Source organism: Crocodylus porosus, unplaced genomic scaffold, assembly GCF_001723895.1.
Source record: "Crocodylus porosus isolate Cpor-Errol unplaced genomic scaffold, CroPor_comp1, whole genome shotgun sequence".
NCBI classification, from domain to species: Eukaryota; Metazoa; Chordata; order Crocodylia; family Crocodylidae; genus Crocodylus; species Crocodylus porosus.
The window spans coordinates 152401348-152424937 of record NW_017728906.1 but is presented as its reverse complement, the minus strand read 5'-3'; the positions used below and the strand labels follow the sequence as shown (position 1 = coordinate 152424937).

At 44.8% G+C, this 23590-nt stretch overlaps 2 long non-coding RNA genes across 2 annotated transcripts; one reads left to right on the top strand and one right to left on the bottom strand.

The window, feature by feature from the left end:
* Nucleotides 1-9478: 9478 nt before the first annotated feature.
* LOC109306266 lies at nt 9479-11706 on the top strand. The gene is made up of 2 exons (XR_002099922.1): nt 9479-10349; nt 10548-11706. It is a non-coding gene; the product is annotated as an uncharacterized LOC109306266 (long non-coding RNA).
* A 729-nt stretch (nt 11707-12435) lies between these two features.
* Nucleotides 12436-21424, bottom strand: LOC109306265. The gene is made up of 3 exons (XR_002099921.1): nt 21079-21424; nt 12715-12798; nt 12436-12596 (listed from the first exon to the last, which is right to left on the bottom strand). It is a non-coding gene; the product is annotated as an uncharacterized LOC109306265 (long non-coding RNA).
* Between the last annotated feature and the right edge of the window lie 2166 nt (nt 21425-23590).

Sequence of the window (23590 nt, the reverse complement as noted above, 5' to 3'; positions counted from 1 at the left end):
GCCTGGATCACCCGCCTGTCTTCTGGCGTGGATGCTTTGCCCCAAAGTTTGGTGTCATCGGCGAACTTGGCCAGTCCACTCCTGACATGTGTAGACACAAGATGTTTACTGTGGAACTAATTAGTCTACTCTGCAGTAAATATCTTGTGTAGATGTGCCCCTCTAGTGGGAGTTCTGGGTTGAAACATGGGTTCATGGACTCAATAGAAATGTTCCCAATTAATTCAGTGGAGCCAGGATTTCGCCTTTGATGTGTGGGTATAGTGCCTAAAATGCACCCTTCCTTGGGCTACTATAGATTTCTCTATACAATGCTGTCAGTCAGCACTTAGGCCAGTAAAAGAGAGGTTTTCAGGTCCCCAATTTTAGCTTGCTCTACCAAATGCACAGAGTACAGCTGTCCCTAGTTCATGCATATGTAGCATAAAGATTAGCTGAAGACAGAGGATGATCTGATTCGCAAATCATTGGGTAAGCAATGGGCCATGAACAATATCTGTCAGTAAACGCAGGTGTTAGTTAAACATTTCATTTAATTTTAAAAGGGAAAGAAAAAAAGAGCTCCACACACCTGGTTTTTAAAAAAACACAGGAAACTGATTCAGTGCAGTTACTAGAAAGATAAATCAGTCTTTAAAGGCTCTTTGGTCAATTTAAAAGTCTGTATAGATGCTCTTTCAGGTTGCATCTATGACGTTATAATCAAACATATCATTATATATTTTAAATATTATTAGCTGTTACCTGGGTATTAAAAAAATATCCCTTAGAGGTCATATAAAAAGATTGTTATCATTCCAATTGTGAATTTCCAGGCAATGTGCAGCTGGCTCAGGGACATCCTACTGTGCAGAAATAATCTGGTCAGATGATTAATGTAAAACAATCTGATCCAGTAAAAAGGGCTTAGTAATGACTCATTACTCATGAGTCAAAATGTTACTATGCTCAGACTAAGTGGCAAGATACTGCACGTATTTATCTGACCACTTGAGCTTTTTCTTTACACGTGATGGGATGGCACTTGCTTGAGCAAGAAAAAAGTGGGCATAGCAAGGTACACAAACTGATATAATGTATAACATATAATTAACCTATCCTGATTCCTACTTCTCAAGGTGCCTATAGAATATTTTGAGGCCAGAGGAAGCCCTTGATACAATTTTAAAACAAAAAATATCTGAGTTAGAGTGAATCAGTACTGGGGAATGCTATTTCCCCTAACCCTAGATCTAGATTTGAGGGTTGCATAGTAGGATAAGATCAAAAAGGCATATTCCCTATGTCTGGAAGAGGTGGGTTGCTGTGTGTTGGTTTCTTTAAGAAGTTTCTTCCAGGAAGTGAGACTGTGTATGAGTCAGAGAAGGAGTGTGCGGGTGAGAGAGGTTTAGGTGACATTATTATATGCTCTCCATACTTTGTCTTTCCTGTCATGCATCTATGTTTGCAAAGATCCACAAATTAACCTGATAGGAAACGAAGCACAATTCTTACACCTCTTCATATTTTTGTCTTTCATCCATATTATTCTTAATAGTTTTAGTTCTTAAGCCTCTTTTTTAATGCATTTATTTAGAAGCCTACAGGAAATATTTGGTCACCGTTTGGTCCCTCTTCTAGAGGCACAAAATACAAAGAAATATGTTGTTTGATCTCATTCCAGAAGGGGAAAAGAGAAGCAAATATTCCACACATACACACTGTGAAGAGCATATGTCAGGACAGCTGTAATACATAGTGAAGATGTTGAGCTCCACAATTTACTCAGGGCTGCCTAACAATGCTTGTGGGCCCAAGCTAGCCAATGAGTCAAAGTTAGACTCAGGGTGGATTAATTTAGGGTGGTGGTATAAGCAGCAGCTGCCAATTCTTTCTGCTTGCAGTCCAGAGACTACAAAGTTTCTAGGTGAGGGAGACCCACTGAGGCACCATCTCCTTATGGTGTGCCATAATATCAAAATATATTGGAATTTACTCAAGGTAGGAGAGCCACAACTTCAGTACCTGTGGAGGAAGAAGCTCTAAGATAGCAGCAGCAGCAGCAAACAACACTTACACATGCCCGAGATACTATTTGGAAGGGTGAAGAAGTAATACCTCAATATCCTTTCTGTGAGACAGGTCCCTGCCAAATTCTTTTCCCTGTGGTGAACAGGAAAGGCTGTCTACCACCGACTTCCGGCCAGTTTTTTTCAAGGTGTGAGAAATTCAGGAGGAATGAGTTAAAAGGGAACAGAGAGATAAGAATGAGTGTGGGGAAAGTGATGCTGCAAAAACTGAGGGTAGGATAGGAAGTGATAGGAAAATGAAGGAGAGAGTGAAATAAAGAGGAAGGGGAGAGGGATAAAGACAGAAAGGGCTGGAGTATAGAGTGCACTGACACAAGTGACATTTTGCCACACAATCGGCCACTGGAAGTGCTCTATACCCATGCCCTTACAGAAGAGCATGGCTTCAGAGTGCTTTAAAAGGGCCCAGTCCCATGACAATCTGAACCCTTATTACATGAGGGTTCAGATAAAGGCACTCCAAAGTGGAGTGCCTTCATTAACTTGTCTGCCTGTGCCAGGAGGAAGGATGGGCTGATGCAGCCCAGCCCTGCTTCTGGTACTGTTTTCAGAATGGGAGGGTGGGAAGGGAGCAGAGGAAGCTTGTTCTGGGAGTTGCCCAGCCAGCACTGGAGGGTGGGGCAGGTAGATTGGAGCCCAATGGACTGGAAAACAGCACCAGGAAAATGCGCCCCCCCCCACCAGGTGGGGGAGGGCTCCAATGCACCCACCCCACCCTCCAGCGCTGGCTGGGCAACCCTCAAATGAGTTCCCTCTAGTCCTTTCCCCACTTCTCATTCTGAAGACAGTGCAGGGGCTGGGAGGGGCAGGACTATGGGGGAGTGGCTGCAGACTCACAGATATGCTAAACTGCAGCTCAATCCTCCAACCCCCAGGACACAACAGCAAATGTCTATTAGGTCTGTGGGATTGCTGTAACACATGGCATTTCCTGTGAAGTGCCATGAGTTACAGTGGGGACCTGCATTTCTGTTTGTGTCCAGAGTGAAAGACGGAGAGAGAAAGTGAGCTGCAGAAGACATGGGTGAAAATGCAGAAAGAGTTGGAGTACAGGCATAGATTTGGGAAAGGAGATCCCTCCAGACTGCCACTTGTTTGGGACAGCTGAAAAGCTCTCCACCCACACATGGCACATTAGCACAGCACACCCCATCACAGGGGTCCCCACATATGGGTGTGCAGGGGAGGCTGTTTCAAGATTTCACTTCACCTATAGAAAAACCTAGCAACACCCATTAATGGAGCCAGAAGAAAAGGGACTGAAGAGGAAATATTTTGACAAAGAGAAAAGAAAGAGTAAAGGCAGAAAATACTGTACAGAAAGAGACAGAGGCAACATAAGATGCTAAAAACAGGCAGAATAAGAAGAGATAAAGGTCTTGCAAGAAAAGAAAGATTAAAGGAGAATGCTCTTAGAGATTCCACCCACTTTTGATCAAACTAACCCCTCTGTCTTTGGGCATGGGAGAGCTCTATTAAACACAAATGCATACAACAGATGGCTCAGAAGATTTGACTTGTTCCAGTAGATGAAGCCAAAATTGGGTTTAAAGGCTGCCATCCAGCCCCTCAAGGTTAAATTTTAAAAAACATGGGCCAATAACCTGAGATTCCAGATTCATAAAACTCATTTCATTGACTCATCTTTCTCACACCTGTCATAATATCATTATTTAAAAAAAATCCCCTAAGATCAAATCTAATTTATTTTAGTGGGGAGAAAGTAAGAGATTGACTGATTTTGTTTTTCTTTATAGAAGTGTTCAGACTACTGGTGGTATAACTCAGAGTTTTAGAGGACCATTAGATCACATAGTCTGACTCCCTGTATGTTATATACCCTTATTTTACCCTGTATTGAGCCCAACAACTTCCATTTGCCTGAATACTAACTTGTGTTTGCCTAAAGTATTTCTTTAGGCAAACATCTAAGCAGCTATGCCTGATATGAAGATATTTGGAGATGGTAAAACTACCACATCCATTACTCTACTCTAATTATTCTAATGGTTAGTCATCCTCAGAAACAACTTTTTAAAAAAACCCTTATTTCTAACGTGACTTTACCTGGGTTTAGTGTTTAGCCGTGGGTTCTAGTTATGTTTTTTTCCTACTAGACTAAATAGCCCTAAAATAAAATACCTGACATTCTCTCCTGGCATTTATACATTGTAGTCAAGTCGCCTCTCAATCTTCTATTATATAAGTAGCTATTTTCTTTGTCTTCTATGACTTACCTGGCGCATAGCTGAGCACTAGAAAAAACTACTGAAACAGCTGTAATGCATGTAAAGATGGGTATATAATTGCACGCTAATTTTTGCATGTGGAAATGGGCTCAGAATTTGTGTGAAAACCCAGAATAGATCTAGTACAATATGTTATAGAAAAAATAGACTGCCGTGTCCATAGGAATAATAAAAGGCTCTTTACAGTCTGGCTGCTTTAGTATGAATTACATCTACCTTTGTAAAAACTGCCCAGAAGAAGAAGAAGAATATCCCTTAAACAGTTTTCATACATGTGTGTAAACATAAGATGGTATCTCATAACATCAGCATACTAGAAGTCTTATCAAACTTAGTTATAACTTTGATTATTGAAACGGTTGCAGTAATTACCATAATTTGTATTAGTATTAGCATAATTACATTCAAAATGGCAGTCCTAGTAAAATGTAGGTATGAGTCTTCAGGATATCTTTGTCTTTGTTATAGTTTTTCCTTGTTTTATAGATTTTTGTTCTGTGAATTTGGTGCTTATTAACTGAAGGACAGGGACCACCACTTATAATAAGAGAACAAAAACGTTTCTCTTTTAGCCTCCAGGCCTTGCTTAAGATATTTTAAGACTAAGATATTTTCAGCAGAGAAGTCTGCAGTAAAATAATAGGAAGTGTCTGTTTTGACAGCTTTCAATTGGGCTAGCTAATTCTATCATATTTACTTCAGAATGGACTTCTCAGGAAACTAGATCCACTTTGTAGGAGGTTTCAAAAGAAGAATTACATGATGTCAATTTTTTTTAATTTGTATACATTTTTAAGCCTTCAAAAAAGAGTTCATAAGGATCAGTTGGAACAGAATGATTACACAGACACTAAGCAGCACATCAGTGTTAGCAACAGGGTACCATATCATTAGTCCTTGGCAAGATTTTTTTTTAGGCTATTTATATCCCCATGTAGTGTACCTACAGTACCCACCCACACCTGCAGATGTGTTTCCTCTTAGGATAGAAACACAAATTTTGTCTCATGTCAAAAGCCTCTCTAATATTGTTGGTTCACTGTTTCTTTAGAGACTCTTTAGACTCTGCATGAGACTTTATGGAAGGTAAAAGTGGTTTTAAGCCAAGCTTTAAAGTTGAGCTCTTCCTTATATAGACTTAAACCAATTGTATATTCCACCCTTGAACCCATTAACTATAGTATTACAGATTAAGGCACCACCAACTACAGCACTCTCTGTCTCTTCTTTCTTCTCCCACTTTGTCTATGGAACCATGAGAAAATTATCAGAGGCCTTGGACTTAAGCCTCTCCTCAAACTCTAAATATAGCTTCCAGAACCACGTCCCCTGCTCCTGCCCATGTCACTGACATTAGTACTTACGAGAACCATATTACTTGCAGATGATGCTTTATTTATACATCTTCTCCTGTTCACGTTTCTCCCTTTTATCTGACACCCCAAACAAACATGCTTTGGGGAAAGCCGGTATGCAGCTTCATAGTAATACAATACTTTTATTTTATTTCTTTTGATCTGCTTTGTTAACAAGGTTGTCATTTGAAATGTTTTTGCTGGTATCTGAATTTGCTCTACTGTTCACATATAGGAACTATTATTTCAGGCTGTCTGCAAATTCAGGCAGCTTTCTCTACATTAATAAGATTCACTTCACATTTTGAAGGTTTTCTCTGAAATGATAACAGCTAAAGTCTTACTCATTAACAAAATAAGAAATGAGACTCAGGAAAGCAGTTTTGATGTTTGTTTACATCCTCAGCTAGTCTTTACTGCCTCCCCCTCACCCAAAAAGTTTTATGTCCTACACTTTGAAATGCAATTATTTAAGTCTTCTCAAAGCTGTCTATGAAGAACTGCAGAACTCAGCTGCATAGAACTGCAGCAGTGCTGCTCACTACAGTCTGCCCCTTACAGGCTCCTTCCTTGGCCCCATGCCAAGACATGAAAGACTTGAGGGGCAGGCCTTATGGTGGTCCTCACACTGCCATCCCCATGAGAATTCTCTCCCAGTCTGTTCGAGGAGTTTATGAACCTGTACACTTGCTGTAGCTGAATGGGGATTGACCAAAGCATGTATTCAGGTTCTCTTCTGAATCAGGGCCGTAGGTTATCCAAACTGGAATTTGGTCAGAGTACAGGCTACAAGGCTCAAGCTTGTAAAAGCACTATGGGATTTTTAAGGAGCAGGAGTGGATATAAGTTACACTGGTGCAGGAGATTGTTGTTACTAGACATTATGCTTGGTTCATTGCCGCAGCTGGCAGAGGAGATGCTTTCAGGCACAAATTAAAATTATTAGAAGGTCAAACCCAAACACTAAGTAACTATTTCTTTTCTGCAAAAAGAGTTAATTTCTGGTGATGTATGACAACTGAACACAAATGGAGGTGTCCATCATTATGTGACGCAGCATGGACAGTTATCTAGATCACTAAGGGAGGCTTTACATAGACATGTCCTATGGAAACCTTAAATGTAAAAGTATGTGAAATCTAGGAAGATGAATAAAGCAGCTACAGCCAGATTTGCCTTGGGGAGCCTCAAGTTATCTTGCTAGGTCTACTGCTCTAAGTTGGATATGAAAAAGAAAAATAGACTCTTTTTTAAAGCCCTGGTGTGAAAAAATGTTACAGCTTTGCACTTTGTTCTGACTGATTCTAAAATGAATGGTTCATAGTGACATTTGACTGGTTTTCACTGTAAAAGGAGATTTCTCTTAATACAACTGTGTTGGCATCTGAAAGATCAGCTATCTCCCTTTGACATTCCCTGTTTTAGTAAGATAGTAGTCATTATTCCTTCTGTGAGCAGATAGGGTCTTGTTGCTGTTCCCTTAAATAACTCTCTACATCATGCTTAGCTGAGAAATTTCATTAGTACATCCCTTCTTATTTACATCAGAAGTAAAGAATCATGAGGCTGAGGTTATAGAAAAAGCTGCTTGCATCAGAAGAATTCCACAGAAATGAAAGTTTCCTGCAAAACTAGTTCTTTGATGTCCTTCAGTTTGAGACTTTTATCACACATAGGGTGCATCTACACAGGCAAGTAAGCATGACTAAATGTAATGGGCATTAAGCAATTTTTGGCAGGTTTCCACACCAGTAGCAATGGGAGAAAATATTAGTGAGGGTAGGGGCAGGGGACTGAGGGCTACTGCGGGGCTGGCATGCACTGGTGGCAGAGGAGTGTACAGTAGGGGTGCTGGGCATGGTGCTGCAGGGTGGTGGCACTATGGTGGTGCTGCTGTTACCAGCCACCACAAAATTAGTCTGGGGAAGCTAAGCCCCATTTGACCACAGGTGACAGAAGGCCAGGGCTACATGTGCAGGCGCTTGGGACTAACTTTATTGTACTTGGCACCAGTGTTAGTCCCAAGTCCCTTCAGCCCTGCTATGTGCCCCTGTGGTCTCCAGGGGGAGCTCCAGCCTTCAGCTGCATGGCTACCAGCACCTGACAGCCATGTTGAAGCCAGAGCCAACTGCTAGCATTTGGCAGCGATCTTGGAAGCTCTGATCCCTAGCCAGCGCCTTCCCTGCCCAGGAGCCGTGTGCTCAGCACAGGGGCAGCATGCAACAGCTCCCTCCCTGAACACCCTGCTTTCACTGACCGGCCCATGCCCAGCCAGGAGACACCCCATGGAGGAGCTGGCACTGCTGGGGCCAGCAGTGGTGTGTCCGCTTGCAACTTGTGGCAGGATGTGGGGCTGGGCCAAGGGTCAGGCAGCTGCTGGACAGGGCTCCCCGGGCTGCCAGTGCATGCAGCAGCCGGGGAGGAGGGTGGGGTGGGGCACTGAAGCCCCAAAGGCCCCTTCTCCAGTGACATGTCACTGGAGGCATCAGGGTGGGGTGTGCATGTGGCCAGGCTGTCCCTGCTGGTGGCACGCGCAAGCCTGCAGCTTGGTTCTCAGGGTACTGTCAGCTCCTGCATAAATGGCATAGTTTTTTGGGCATGACTGGACAGACGTTTGATGTCATTCACAGCCATCCACTGTGCCCACAAGACCTCGACCTTTACGTGGCACTGCCACACTGTCTGGGAGTGGCCTTGTGCATGAATCCTACCTGTAGATGGCTTCATATGTATGGGCATTCAAGTGCCTATGCCACATGAGCTGCATCTGCATGTCAGCACAGCACCATGAGGTTGTGCACCTCCCGGGTCCATTTGGGGGTGGCTGGGATGGCCATGCACATGTAGGTGGGGCTGGGGCTTGATGGGAGGAGGACATGGTGGACGTGATTCCCATGCCAGGTCTCTGGGCCCGTGTGGCTGTCCCTGCATGGTTGGCCCTGGATGGCTGCCAGCAGCACCCAGTGCAGGGGCATGGTCAGGGACTCGGAGCTGCATGATGTAGGTGCCTCACTACAGGATCTGCAAGCACAAGGGACAGCTTGGGGTGAGCAGCAGCAGGGAGCAGGTGCTGGCTCTGCTGCCAGAGACAGCCAGACAGCAGCCCTGGTGGAATTGGGCTGGCCAAGGGGTGCAGCAAGCTGTAGCTTCTTGCAACCCATCTGTGGCCAAGCAGCAACTCTGGAGGGGGACAGGCCAGTGTCTTGTCCAGGAGGGCACACAGGGCCTGCTGGGCTGCTACACAGATGAGCAGTTTCCTGTAGACTGCTGGTATATGTGTGCCCCAAGGCACAAAATGGCTGCTTGCTTTTATATCTTGCGGCTTGGGGCTGCCAGGCAGCACTTCAACCCTGGAGCAGAAGAGGCAGCCAGCCAGGAGCCCTGGGGCTCTGCTCAGACCGGCCCCCTCGTGGCAGGGTAGACCCAGTATTAAAGTTAATGCCAGGTCACGTCTAATCATGCGCGAATGTATTTTAACTAATCGTGCCTAAATTTGATAACTGCAAATGCAGCAACGTGATTAGCCTAAATTTGTCATTTTTAATACATGTTAAATTAGGCTAATGTGCATTAACACATCCTGTGCAGACACACCCCATGGAGTCCTGCACTTAGGATTTAGGAGGCTGATTTCTATTCTCTCTCAACAATGTGACTTGCATCATTGGCATAAAATCAGGCACACTGAAAACTTAAGACCCTATATGGATCTGAAGCAAGCAAATGAGTTATGCAATCATGGAATCAAACTGCAATATGGACTTCTCTTTTCTTTTTATTGCCACTCTGAAGTATGCTTCTTTTGGACAAATGGATAAGTGGAAAGCCATTATACCTGACAACTCAAATCGCAGCTCTACTCCTTCCATGTTGAAAGAAGGTGGTATAATCTGAAAGAATCTCACAGTATATATAGCTCAATTCCAATAGGTTCCGCCTTAGCCTGATTAACTGACCCATTGTGAGGGTAGAATGGAGACTTTAGTCACTCCCTGACCTTTCCTAGGGAAAGGAAGTACTAAGAGCCACATAGAACTAGTTCTTCATCACTATATCCTGAGTGATTAAGGCAGCCATGCAGAGGTAGTGACTGGGAGAGCATGCTTTAATTCTCTGTATTTTCACATGAGTACTTAAAACTGGGCCAATATCTGGCTCTTAGAAAAAATGTTTCATTTCCTGTCCGAAGTTGTAGTGAAAGTGTCGTTTGCATTGTTCAACAGTATTTTTGCACTCCAGGGCTTCGTTTCAATGTAGGTGAAGGGCTCTCTCTCTGTAATTTGTTCATTAGCTTGTGAAGTACATGAGACTCTTTCACAGTTCAAGAAAGTGTATAATGCAAGACCGTGTATTCAAAGTAATGAGTGGCATTTTAAACCACTGAATTACATTATGAGTAGGAATGGGTGACTGTTTGTAAAAAAGATAAGAAATCATCTTGTATTGTTACCTGAAATAGAAATCAAACCTTTTCTGCATCTTAGACTTAAAATACACAGTTGACTTGATTATGGCTATTGTTTTAATGTAAATGTCTTCACCCTAGTTTCTTCTTTTAGCCAAATTGCCAGGCTACCATCAAAGAGTCTGATGGTGAGGTATCTACTGCCCTACTACAACTGGGAAAGATAGACTATCTTCTGAGAAGGCCTATTGTTGTGAGACTTCAGACTCAGGTTTCACACATACAAGAGTTTCCAATACTGTAATATGGAAAAGCAGCTAAACTTTGGGATGTTCAAACTAGAAATCCAAACCATTTGAATGTTCTCCCGTTGCTTAGACATTAATTTAGTGGTTGTGGGCCATATTCTGACCTTTAAAATATGAGTGCATGCCTAACTCCTACTCACTTTAAATGTAATTGCATACAGGCATCAGAGATGGAACTGGCTCCAAAGTGGGATCTACCCTTCTACCTCATCTTGTTGCACTATATGGCATCTGGTCAGAAGACTACTTCTCCACATTCCATGGATGAACTAGAGGCAAATCTCCCTTTATTGACATTTTCAATATTTTTTGTTACACATTTCTGTGAATGGATGTCAAGGGCCTAGCTGCACCATAGCCCCAGGAGCTTTGTTTTAAAGATGCTCATCAGCAAGGTTTGGCATATGTATTTATATTTTTGATTCTTCACTATGTTTACCCCCTTGTAACGGCCTGCAAAAGTCATCCATTTCTTTTTTATGGAGGGAGAAAATTTTATATTTTTATGATAACTCAGCTCTGGGTCTGTCTCAAGCAAAAGTTGCTGATCATATTGAATTATCTTGCATTCCATGTGATGATTGTCAGTGTGGTTTACAATGTGGAACTATGTGGAAACCATTAACCTGTTTTCCTTAAACATGAGTAAAGATCACACAATCTTATTTTATCAGAATAACTCCTGCCTTAACTAGTACTTGGAGCTTCATTTCCAAAACATAAAAAGGCAGCCTACATACTGTTGTTCCTGTGTTCATAGATTCTACTGACTAGTAGGACATGGTCTGCCCAATAATGCAGCCCTTCAACATTGGCCTTGGGTGTACAGGAACCACAGACCTGACTAGTCATTTCAAGAGGGAGACCACCTACATGGATGGGCAAGTGCCTAGTTATGTAGGGCCTGTACTACAGAATGGCCTTATGTTAACCTTCCTTGGGGCTCTTGGCACAGGGACAAGGTGAGGGAGTGGCCAACGGAGGAAGAAGCCAGGGCTGGAGCACCAAACAGCTTCACTAAGGATTGTAGTAGGCACTGAGCAGTTCCGGAGGTTACTCTTGTTTACACCATGGACTGCTGGTGGTGCCTGGCTGCTTCCAGAATGTATGAGGCAAAGGTGATAAATGGCATCTTCTGCTTGTCCCACCTTTCTGCGTTGCATGAAGCTCAAATTGACCACAGTCAGGGCCAGCTTATTGCCATCCTCTACATTTCATGATTCTGCAATTCCATTTGGATGGGTTTTGGAGACTTAATCACATCACAAGCAATTACTGTCTTTTAATTTGGTGAATAATAAAGTAATATGAATCATAGGATGTCTTGCCTTTTTAAATGTGTCTTCTTTCTTTTTACACTTCCTGATTTTATAATGCCTTCATTGTCTGTTTTCAGTTACAGATCAATCTATGCCTTAAGGTTCAAAGGTATTTTGTTTTTGTTCTGGACCATCTATATTTTCAGACAATTATATTATTTTTGGAAAGACCTTTTGTCTCTTTGGAGTCCACACTGTATTCTGTTTTACTTTATTTAGCAAAAGTATGTGTTCAGGTTCAGTATGTTGGTAATTAATTACAATGGATCTGAACTGGGCCAGACAGAAAAACAGGCCACTTCTCTGTCGGTGGATGAAGGAAAGACCAGGCATTTCATGTTTCCTCCTACTATATTCAGCATTAGGATCCTTTTGTGAGGACAGAAGTGGATCAGTGTAGTATCCCCAATAGGTCTATTGGTCTTTTTTTTTTTTTTTTTTTCCTGATGGCATATCAAGGCTTCCTGAAAGTCCATGTTCAGTGTCTATTTCAGTACCAAAAAGAGTTCTGCAATGAAAAATACTCGGATTAGGTAACCGAACCTACAAAATTAAGCCAACAGCAGTTAGAATTGGTATAAACCATGGGGGAAAATGCAGTGCTGTAGCAAAAGTCTTTTGAAAGAAAAACTTCTATTACCTTGCTTTTTAAAGAGAATAATTCTTAAATTAAGAGTACTTTTCTTTTCAAATTACATGAAATTTCACATAGGAAAAGCTATTTCTCACAATATATAAGAAGTTAATTGCATCTAATTTTTTTTTTATTATTAAACTGTTATTTCTAATGACAACTAGCTGAAAGTGCCTTTTCATTCTAGATCTCTAATTAAAATGGAGTCCGCAAGAGTTGTGATGACAGTTCTTATCAACTACTGGTTGATCAGCGGTCTATGTGAAATAAGCATTCAGGTTTTAATAGAAGGGAAACAATCCTCATCGCAGAAATCAAGACCACAGTTACCATTAATAGACTGACCCACAATGGGGACTGAAGCATTCTTTTTACTTTTCAAAGTAGTCCTTCAAATCTTTAGTTGTCCACAAGAATTGTGAGGGAACTTTCACTGGCACTGCCAAAGTTGGACCTTTTCTGTGGAGAAAGAGATTAATTATTAGCCAAGACTGTCAATCCATTTGCTTTCATGAGCACTGCATTCATGCAAAAAATAAGGTGAAAAAGCCATTTCAAAGTCTTGCCTGTAACTAAATAGTAAATGAAGCCTTTTCAGAGGAGCCAAATGTCAGTGACTTAGTAAGTTCTATCTTGCTTCAGATATTGTTAGAACAATTAGCAGTTTTTAATTTAATAGTTAATCAGAATGTTAAAGAGGAAAAACTTATGTCTAAGGACTGCTTTGATTCTTCCTATCACATGTGAAAAGCAATTAAAATAGGTTTTTTTCAGCATTTATAGCAGTCCTTTTACATGATGTAACGGGACCCAGGCCCTGTTACTCAGGTGTAAGGGACGGGGAGGAGAGGTAACTGTGGCAGGGAGCCAGGAGCTCCTGCCCCTTGAAGAAGATGTAGTAAGCTCAGCTGGCTTTGCTGGGCCACAGATGCAGGAAGGCAGGCTGGCCTTTGACTGACACGGTAAGCCCTGTGCAGGCTTAGGGAAGGCATGTGACCAAAAGGGGTTGTGGCTTCTAGGCACATAAACCCAGGTCCTGCATGCTAAAGAGAGAGGAGCTCCCGAGGGAGATATTTGCAGTGGATAGACTAGCAGATGTTCCCTGGAGCTCTAATTAGAATGCTTTGGAGCAGACTCGATTAATCAAGTCTTCTCCATGTTCTAATTAAAACACTCCAGCGTGCCCTTATTGTCATGTGTCTAAGCCCCCATGGGTTTAAAAATGGCTCCTGGGGCACTTCATCTAAACCTCACTTGATGAATTTTAGATAAAGTGCCCCAGCAGCCATGTTTAAACCCATGGGGGCTTAGACACATGGCAATAAAGCATTTTAATTAGAGCGGCTCTCTGGGAACTGCTCTAATTAAAATGTGCCCCCCACCACCCCTGAGCATGTGTAGGCAGGCTAAAGAGAGTTGATGACCCTGCAGTGAGGTAAAGACCAAGACCTGGTAGATTCTTTTATAGTGAAGCAGGGGCTCTTGTTTATGTTGTGAGTTAGGCTTTCGACCAGAGCACCTTGGTTGTGGCTTTTGGGTAGGCCTGGAGGCCATGGAGGTGGTGCTGTGTAGGGCATTCTGCACTAGGTAGCCAAACTGGGGTCAAGGACCTAAGGGTTATGGGCTGGAGAGGCAAGCAGCCTGGCTTGGGGTTAAGGACCAGAGAGCTGAGGACTGGAGAAACAAGGAGACCAGCCTGGGGTAAGGAACCAGAAAGCTGAGGATGGAGACAGTGAGGGTAGCCTAGCCTGGGGTCAGGCACCCTGATGCTAAGGGCTGGCCCAAAGTGAGTAACACGGGCCAAGGGCCCAGAGAACAGACAAGGCTGAGGTTGAGAGAGCTGGGCTCATATTAGTGGGCTAGGGCTGGAGCCTGGAGAAGAAAGGGAGGTTAAAGTCAGGAGGGCTGAGGCCTCTACAAGGAATGGAATGGTGTATAGAGGAACATCTGCAAGGCATGGGCCTGGCTGTAGGGATGGAAGGAGACCAAAAATTTAGCCTTTAAGGGGAATAGGACATAAGGAACTGGCACAGACATAAAGAGAATGCATCTTAGGCTCACCAGCCTCTGAGGACAGCCTCCCTTCATCAAGTTTTACAGCAACATGTGGCAGGCAAGGAACCAGGATGGGACTCTGGGAGGCAAGGGCTAGAGCCAGGCAGGGTTGAGGGGACCGCTAGGGGGCATTACGGCAACCTCTAGCTCTTCACCTGTTACACATGACTGAGAATATAGAGAAATGTATTTTGCTCAGTAACTTTGGAGTTGCCATTACTTGTTAAAAACATCTGTTCAGTAATAGTGGATTTAGTTTTATCCCATGGGAGCATATCTTTATAGAGCACTTCATGATTTGCAGTATTTTCTTTTGTCACAAACACTTACTGTAAGCACTACACTAAATCTGTCTGTGATAAGTAGTTTTCAGAGGGTTTAATGTATATATATTGCCATCACTTTTATAACATTTTCTGGATGAGAAGACTTTCCTGATCACCCTTCTGGGCCTCTTCCTCTAAATGTTACACAATGGTAAATCAACTCCTTTTACATACTTTGTGTTCAAAGAAAGGGTTTGAATATGCTAGAGGTGTGTATATATAGCAACGTTTTGCTGCTGTGGGTTGGAGCATGTGAGCCCACACTTCTCCCAGCCCTAAGGCCACAAATTTTCTCCCCTCCCCTGCCCCTGAGAGTGCAAGCTGCTTGTGCTTACCATTGCTGCACTTACCATCCCTACAGAGGGGTTGGGGAAGTGCAGGCACAACACAGCAGCAAGGAGGGTTGAAAAGGAAGGTGCTGCAGAAAGAATGGGAGGCATGGCCAGCTCTATGTCACTAATTCCCCATGCTGCCCTGGGCTAGGTTGAAACTTCCTGGGCCAAATCCAACTTTTCACAGACTGGATCCATCTCACAGGCCATTAATTACTGGTCCCTGGATTATGCAGTTCTTACTCACAAAATAACTCAACATTGTTTTTGCCTTATAGAAAACATGGGATGCAAGACTATACATGCAAAATGTCCTGCATTACTTATATCCCATGCTTCACTGTAGCTCCCTGTGTGCAGATAAGGAGAAAAGGAAGCTAGAGTTTGTCAGGGTGTGCCAGCCCCAGAGAAGTTTATGTACACTCTGTATAACATAGCAGGCTTTGCTCTGTACTTGCCCAGGGATTCCATTGCATCAGGGTTGTTTGGTGACAGGTGGACCTACACATAGACTGACTCTTCTCTCTGTGACACCAGTTTTTCACTAATCTATCTATTTGAATGCTCACATATAGACACACATTCTCTTGAGGAGGAGAGAACATTCTACAGCCCCTGACAAAACTGTCTGCCACAGAGATTTACCTATTCTAAAGCAGGTCAAGGATGCCAGCAACAGCTTCCTAGGCTACACCATTTTCTTCTTGACCTTCAACTATTTTCCCTTTAGGTTTTTGTAGTAGAGGTAATTTTTACTTACACTTTATGCAAATAAATTGAAGCAAAAAAAGCGTATCAAATGAACAAAATATTCAGTATAATCAACACACACTACCTTGAGGTAACAAAGAAAACACTCTACCCAAGGCGTTTTTTAAATTCAAAGGGGAGGAAAACTTGTGGTCTTTACTATTGCTACTGATTTTTATGTGTCACTAGTCTTAGAGCAATATGAATCCCTAAAACAGACAGATAGCCAGCCTAATACAATTATAATAGACTCACTCTTTCCAGTGCTTCTCTGGAAAAGCTCACATGCATAATAGGGACAGAATCAGGACTATATGAAGTTCAGTAATGCAAGTAGCAGACAGTGGAATTGTACAGCAATGGAGCACATCAGTCAAAGCAGAGTAATTGTCTTAAAATGCTCTAACTGGCATTCTTTTCAATTCCCTATGACTGATCATTTTGTTTCTCTTCATTTCCTTTGGCATCCTAATTATAATGAAACTGTCTACTGCCATGATTCACTGACAAGTTCTTCTACTTGTTCACAAAATCTTATCTTTTTTTTCACCTTTATTTTTTGCAGTGGAGGAGGAGATTAAGTTGCATTATTGTGCTGCCTTTAATTGAAAACATTCAGGGATATTAGTGCAAAGCTTTGATAGCCTATTTGATTCAGAGGAGATTCGGCAGGAGAATCTCTGAATCCGAATCAAATTGTGAGACCAATTAAAAGATTTGGGGCTGGTTTGGAGATTTGACCATAAACTAAACAGGCTGGGGTCGGGGGGCATGGGATGCGGATGCTGCTGCTGCTTGCCCAGCTGGGGCGGGGAGGTGCTGGGGGGCAGGCGCTGCTGTCAGTTATCCAGCCTGCATGTGGGGGTGGGCGCTGCCGCCACTTGCCTGGCTGGTGTTGGGCAGCACGGGATGCAAGCATGGCAGTGCTAGGAGTGGGGGCTTTGCCCTGCTGCCGCATGCCCCCTTCCGCCTGGAGTTAGCCATGCCTGCATCGCGCTCCTCCCAACACCTCTCTCTGAGTCCGTGCCCCCTGCCCCAGCTGGGCAGTTTGTCTCAGCCCCAATCCCTTTCTTCCCCATGCCCCTTTCCTCCCCTCCTCACCCACTACAACAGACTTATCAGCTGAAGGCAGCTGTGTAGGTGAGGACTGCTGCCTGTTTAGTCTATGGCCAAATCTCTGAAGTGGCACCAAATCTTCGGATCCAATTTGGCCAAATCAAATTCGTATAGTGATTCAAATCACTGTCCCTCCGATTAAGCCAAATCCAGATCCAAAGTGAATTCTTGCTACTTTGCACAAGCCTAATAGATATCTAAACCTATTTTTTTCTTCAATTGTTTCTGATAAAAAGTTTGTTTTTGGATGAGGAAATTGCATAAGTATGGCCAGTATTAGGAATACATTCTCAGATTCTAATCACTCTGAGACCTATACATGGTTCTAAGGACTAAATCTGATGCTTATAATTGGATCTGAAAACTTTCATTTGAAAACTTATCATCTAGGTTCAATAATTCATAGATGCTAGGGTCAGAAGGGACCTCAACAGATCATCCAGTCCGACCCTCTGCCAGGCAGAAAGAAGTGCTGGGGTCAGATGACCCCAGCCAGATGCCTATCCAGCCTTCTCTTAAAGACCTCCAAGGTAGGGGAGAGCACCACCTCCCTTGGAAGCCCATTCCAAATTTTGACCACCCTTACCAAGAAGTTTTTCCTGATATCTAACCTAAATCTGCTCTCTGTCAGTTTGTGACCATTGTTCCTTGTTACCACAAGAGGTGCTAGGGTGAACAGAGCATCTCTGATTCCTTGCTGCATCCCCCTAATGAATTTGTAGGTGGGCACAAGATCACCTCTCAGCCTTCTCTTGCAGAGACTGAAGAGGTCCAGGTCCCTCACTTTCTCCTCCATAGGGCTTGTCCTGTAAGCCCCTAACCATATGAATGGCCCTCCTCTGGACCCTCTTGAGTCTATCAACATCCTTCTTGAAGTACGGCCGCAGTACTCCAACTGTGGTCTGACCAATGCCGCATAGAGGGGAAGTATCATCTCCTTGGATCTATTTGTCATGCATCTGCTGATTGTGCTTTGCTGATTATTTTATCACACTGATGACTCATGTTCATCTTGGAGTCCACTATGACTCCGAGATCCCTTTCCGCTTCTGTGCTGCTAAGAGGGTCACTTCCCAGCCAGTAGGTGTGCTGAATATTTTTACGCCCCAGGTGCAGCACTCTGCACTTGTCCTTGTTGTATTGCATCCTATTGTGCACTGCCAACTTTTCTAACCTGTCCAGGTCTGCCTGCAATTGTTCCCTACCCTCTGGAGTGTGCACTTCACCCCACAATTTAGTATTGTCCACAAATTCTGACAGTACATTTCACACCCACATCCAAGTCACTGATGAAAATATGAAAGAATACAGGCCCAAGGACTGAACCCTGCGGGACCCCACTACCCATATCCTTCCAGATTGATACTGACCTGTCTACTACCACTCTCTGGATGCAACCATTAAGTTAATTTGTCACCCACCAGACCATGTAAACATCTATGTCACCGACTCTTAATTTATTTATGAGAATAGGATGAGATACCATATTGAAGGCCTTGCTAAAGGCCAAGAAAAAGACATCCACCTCTACTCCTGCATCTAAACATTTTGTGACCCTGTCATAAAACAAAACCAGATTGGTCAGGCATGATCTACCTGCTACAAATCCATGCTGGTTTCCCTGCTGCATTATTTTTCCCTCTGGACTCCCACAAATATGATTCTTCATGATCTTTTCAAAGACCTTTCCAAGGATGGAGGTGAGACTGACTGGCCTATAATTACTCGGTTCCTCCTTCTTCCCCCTCTTGAAAATAGGGACCACACTGGCCCTTTTCCAGTCCTCCAGGACCTGACCCAAGTGCCATGAGCACTCAAAGAGCCGTGCTAGTGGTTCTGCTATGACACTGATATGATTCCTTCAGTACCCTTGGATGTAGCTCATCCGGGCCTGCTGACTTGAACACATCCAGTCCATCCAAGTTACTGTGCACCAAGTCAGCGTTGACAGTTGGTAGGCTGGTGTCCCTCTGATGCCCATCTAAGACTTATCTTGAGACTTATCAGGAACACTGAGACAAAAAACTTCACTGAATAGCTCAACCTTGTCCCCCCTCTTTGTCACTAATTGCTCCTCCTTGTTCAGTAGGGGTCCTATGCTGCCCTGCGCCTTCCTTTTACTCCCTACATACCTAAAAAAAAAAAGACTTTTTATTGTCTTTGTGTTGCCAGCCTCAGCTCCGTAGTTGCTTTGGCCTTTCTAACTGTCTCCCTGCAAGTGCGGGCCAAGTAGGTATGTTCCTCCCTGGTAGCTTCCCCGTGCTTCTACTGCCATAAGCATTCTTTTTTTGCCCTTTGGCTCCCCTGGATTTCCCTGTTGAGCCCAGGAAGTTTTTTGGCTCTTTCCCCCCTTTTCCTCATACTGGGATAGTCTCCCTCTGTGCCTGAAGGATGACTTCCTTTAGGAATGACCACCCTTCCTGGACTCCCATCTCGCCAATACTCTTCTCCTACAGTGCATCATTGACTAGACTCCTAAGCACACTGAAGTTAGCCTTCCTAAAGTCAAGCACTTCCACCCTACTAGTTATCTTACTCACCCTACACTGTATGGTGAAGTCAACTGATTGGTGGTCACTGTCCCCAAGGTTACCATAAATCTGCAGCTCCTCTACCAGGTCCTCCCCCATAGCCAACACCAAGTCCAGTAAGACAGTCCCTCTAGTGGGACCATATGCCTCCTGCATTAGGTGAAGGTCCTGCATGCAGGTCAAGAACCTACATGAACAGTTGGATTTGGCTGACTGCTCCTCCCAGCAGATGTCAGGGTAATTTAGGTCCCCCATGACAACCATGTCCCTAGACTGTACAGCCTCTGAGAGCTCCCTCATGAATTTCAAGTCTAGCTTTTCCTCTTGGTGTGGTGGTCTGTAGCAGACCCCTACTACCAAGTCCCTTTCCCCATGACCTCCGTGTATCCTAACCTTTCAGAACTTAACAACATCTTTCTGTCAAACTGGGATCTGGCATGATCCTAGCTACAACTCAGTTAAAGTTACTAATGACATTTCGTTATCTTTGGGTAATAACAACTAACTTAGAGCTATTTTTATTGACCTAAGCAAAGCTCTCGGCACAGTTGATCATAATATTTTAGTGAAAAAATAATGACTACAGGACTTCCTTGCCTCAGCTCTTGTGTTGCTGAGATATTATATATCAAATTGCTGTCAAATAAAATCCCTTGTAAAGAGCAGTGAATTGAAATGTCTCTCTGCTGGAGCCCCCAAGGCTCAGCTTCTGGCCTGCCATTTTATTTATTTGTTTTGTAACAAAAGGAGTACTATTGATTCATTTTTAGAACAGTTTCTTGCCTAAGTAAGTGATACCATTATTTATAGCTCAGAAAATCATTTCTTCAGTACTCTTTTTGGTCTCCATTGGGGTTCTGAGAAATTAAAAAATGGCTCAAAGTGATCCCATTCATTTAACATTCACAGAATATCAGTACTTGAGAGATGCTTCAGGTTCCTGGTATGCAGACCTCATGGTCTGTGTCAGTGAGTTGGAAAGTCCCACCTTTAACTCTTTTGTGCAATGTTAAATAAACATTTTTTTAACACTGGAATCAAACCCCTTTCCCCATTGCATTTTTCAATAGGGGAGCTGGGGAGAAGGTGATTTCAAAAGCGGGAACTAAGGCCAAATCTGAACACTGTAGTTAGGATCTCACTGTTTAATAGGTTGAATGAAAACTTACATGGGTGTACCCATAGGCCCAAAGAGGGCTGTTTTCAAACTCAATCAGTATCTAAATGTTTTGGTTCAGGCTGACATCCACTTCAGAAATCATAAGCACTGTTTAGTTATGGTGCATAAATAGCAACTTGCACCCTGGCCATGGATAGTTCCCCCATGGGCCTGGGGGCTGAGGTGAACAGCAGAGGCTCCTGAAGGTGGGAGGCAGTGGGGGCCTGCTGCAGGGCAGTGGGTGGGACCCAGGGGCTCTGCAGTGCTGTGGCCTGGTGCCTGGTGTGGGGTGGCCTAGATGTAGGCTCCACTGGCTGGTAGTAGCTAGCCAGTTGCTGCTGGAGCAGCTCCATACAGCACTGCTCCGGGGCCTCCAGGCAGGCCCAGTGGTCCCGCTGTGCCTGGTCCCATGCCTCCTCCTGGGCAGTCTCCCTGGTGATGTCTTGCTCCTGCCAGTGCAGCTTCCATACCTGCTCCCATGCTGCCCAGGTCTCCACCACTGCCATCAGCTGCTGGAACAGGAGGGTCTAGTCTGTGGTGCGCTGCTGGTGCAGCTGGTGCATCTGGGCAGCTTCAGGAGTGGGCAGCAGTGATCCTGAGGTGGCACTCCTGCAGGGCCCTGCAGCCTCTCTCCTGCATCTAGATGTTGGCCCTGCAAAGGCAAAAGACAGAAGCCTTTTTTGTGAGTTTGCAGCATTTCAGAGATAAGTTGCTCTGGGGCCCATGCTGCCCAGCCTCAGATCAGAGGTTGGCTGTGCACAGGTGCCCAGGGATCATGGTAAGCTGTCTGGGCAGGGCTAGGCCCAGGCAGCCACTGGCCAAGCCCCCTGACCCTGCTTGCTCCCCTGGGGCTGGTGACTGGGTGCTGGCCATAAGCAACCTGCCTTCCCTACCCCCATCCCAAGGTGGGCCAGGCTAGGCTGCTGGCAGCACCAGTTGCTGCAAATCCAGGCCCCACTGCCCACCCCTCCACCCTGCTCCCTGAAGGCCAGGTACTCTGCTGTGCTGCCACCCAGCCCACGGCTCCCAGGATTGGGTCATGCAGGGCTCCCAGACAACTGGGGCGAGGGACTGTCCATGCATCTGCCTTTCCCACTGGGGGCTGCATGTGCTGTGAGTGGTATGCCCCAAGTATGCCCCTGCTGCATGTGTTGTGAGTGGTGTGTGATGAGCTGTTTGTGCAAGTGGGGGGCTGCCTGAGTTGGTATGCCCTGCTGCTGCTAATCCTGCTGGTGCCCTGCTGCTGCTGATTCTGCTGGTGCCCTGGTCACACCTGTGCTCCTTGTTTGGGACCCTGAGCTATGATGGCATGTGGAAAAATCTTGGGCCACCCTGCAACCTCCTTCACTGCCTGGAGAGGTGCCTGTTGCAGCGGTATACATCCCCACCTCCCGCTGCCAAAGAGGACATCACCACCAGGATTGATGCCTTCCTCAGCATGTGAGAGGCCTGTGCCTGGCCACAGAAGCCAGTGCTGGTGGTGATGGCAGCGAGCAGCAAGCACCCATAGAAGCTGGCAGTGGGAGCAGCGAATCTCAGGGGGACCCCCTACTAGTTCCCTATGGCCACTGGGCTGGGGTCTCCAAGCTGCCAGTGAATGCAGCACACAGGGAGCTGGGTGGGGTGGGGTGCTGAAGGCCCAAGGTCTGTTCCTCCAGTGACGCATCACCAGGGGCATCACGCAGGGTGAGGGTGAGGGCAGGCTGCCCCTGTTGGTGGCACCTGCAGGGGTGTGGCCTGTTTCCCAGGGCACCAAACAGCAGGTCAGCTCCCTCATGAAGGTCATGATCTTCTGGGCACAACTGAACTGACAGTTGAAGTTGGTCATGGCCACCTATGATCATGTTTGCAAGATCTTGGCCTTCACGCGGCACTACCAAACCATCCAGGACTGGCCTTGACACGCATCCCGGCTGTATACGCCTCATAAATGTGGGTGTTTGAGCACACACCTCATGTGAACTGCTTCTGGATGTTGGCCCCAGAGCACCATGAAGTTGTGCACCTCCTCGTGGGTCCAGTTGAGTGCCCAAAGCTCAATGAGGATGACACCTTGGACATGGCCCCCATGCTGGCTGTCTGGGTCCCTGCATGGCTATCCCTGTGAAGCTGGTCCTAGAGGTCTCCCAGCAGCACCCTGGACAGGGGCATGGCCAGGGACGGGTAGCCGTGTGGCAGAGGCACTTCACCACAGTGCCAGCAAAAAGACAGAGCTGGAGTTGAGCAGAATCAGGGAGCAGGTGCTGGCCCAGCCCTGGAGGAGGAGAGGCAGGCAGCCAGGAGTCCTGGGGCTGGGCTCTGGCCTACCTCCTAGTGGCTAGGCAGATCTAGCACTAAAATCCCTGCATTAATGTGTGTTAATGCATCTATACATGTGCTTATGCACTTTAACTAATTGTGCCTAAATTTGATACTTGCTTTATCTAAGTATCAAATTAGGTGGGATTAACCTAAATTTGCCAGTTTAAGGTGCATTAAAGGCACACACATGTAGATATGCACCATTAATGCACCTTAAATTGGGCTAATGTACATTAAATGACCACGTGTAGACACACCCACTGAAAACACGGCATGGAAGATTAACATTGATATTGATCAGTGTTCAACAGTCAAGGTGTGGAGGAGGTTATTAGAATAGGGGAAGAGAAGCATTCCAAGCTTCAGAAATAGTGTGATGAATAGTGCAAAGTTAAGAGTCTGAGACAGGAACTACGTAGTGCTAAGTAGACATAACGGACGCGTAATTAAGTCAGTCAGTGAAATATAATGATGACAGTAAACATATAGATTCATTACTGTGTTGATACATAGGTCTAATGCTCCTATAGAGTGAAAACATGGGCAACACTCTTCTGTAGGACAGCCAACTAGGGTCTTTACTTATCCTCCAGTTCTCTGGACAGTGCAGAATCCTCTTTGTATGTTATCTTTGGGCTGGTGCTGTCAAAGATCTGCTCCTCTTGAAGTCAGGCAGATTTT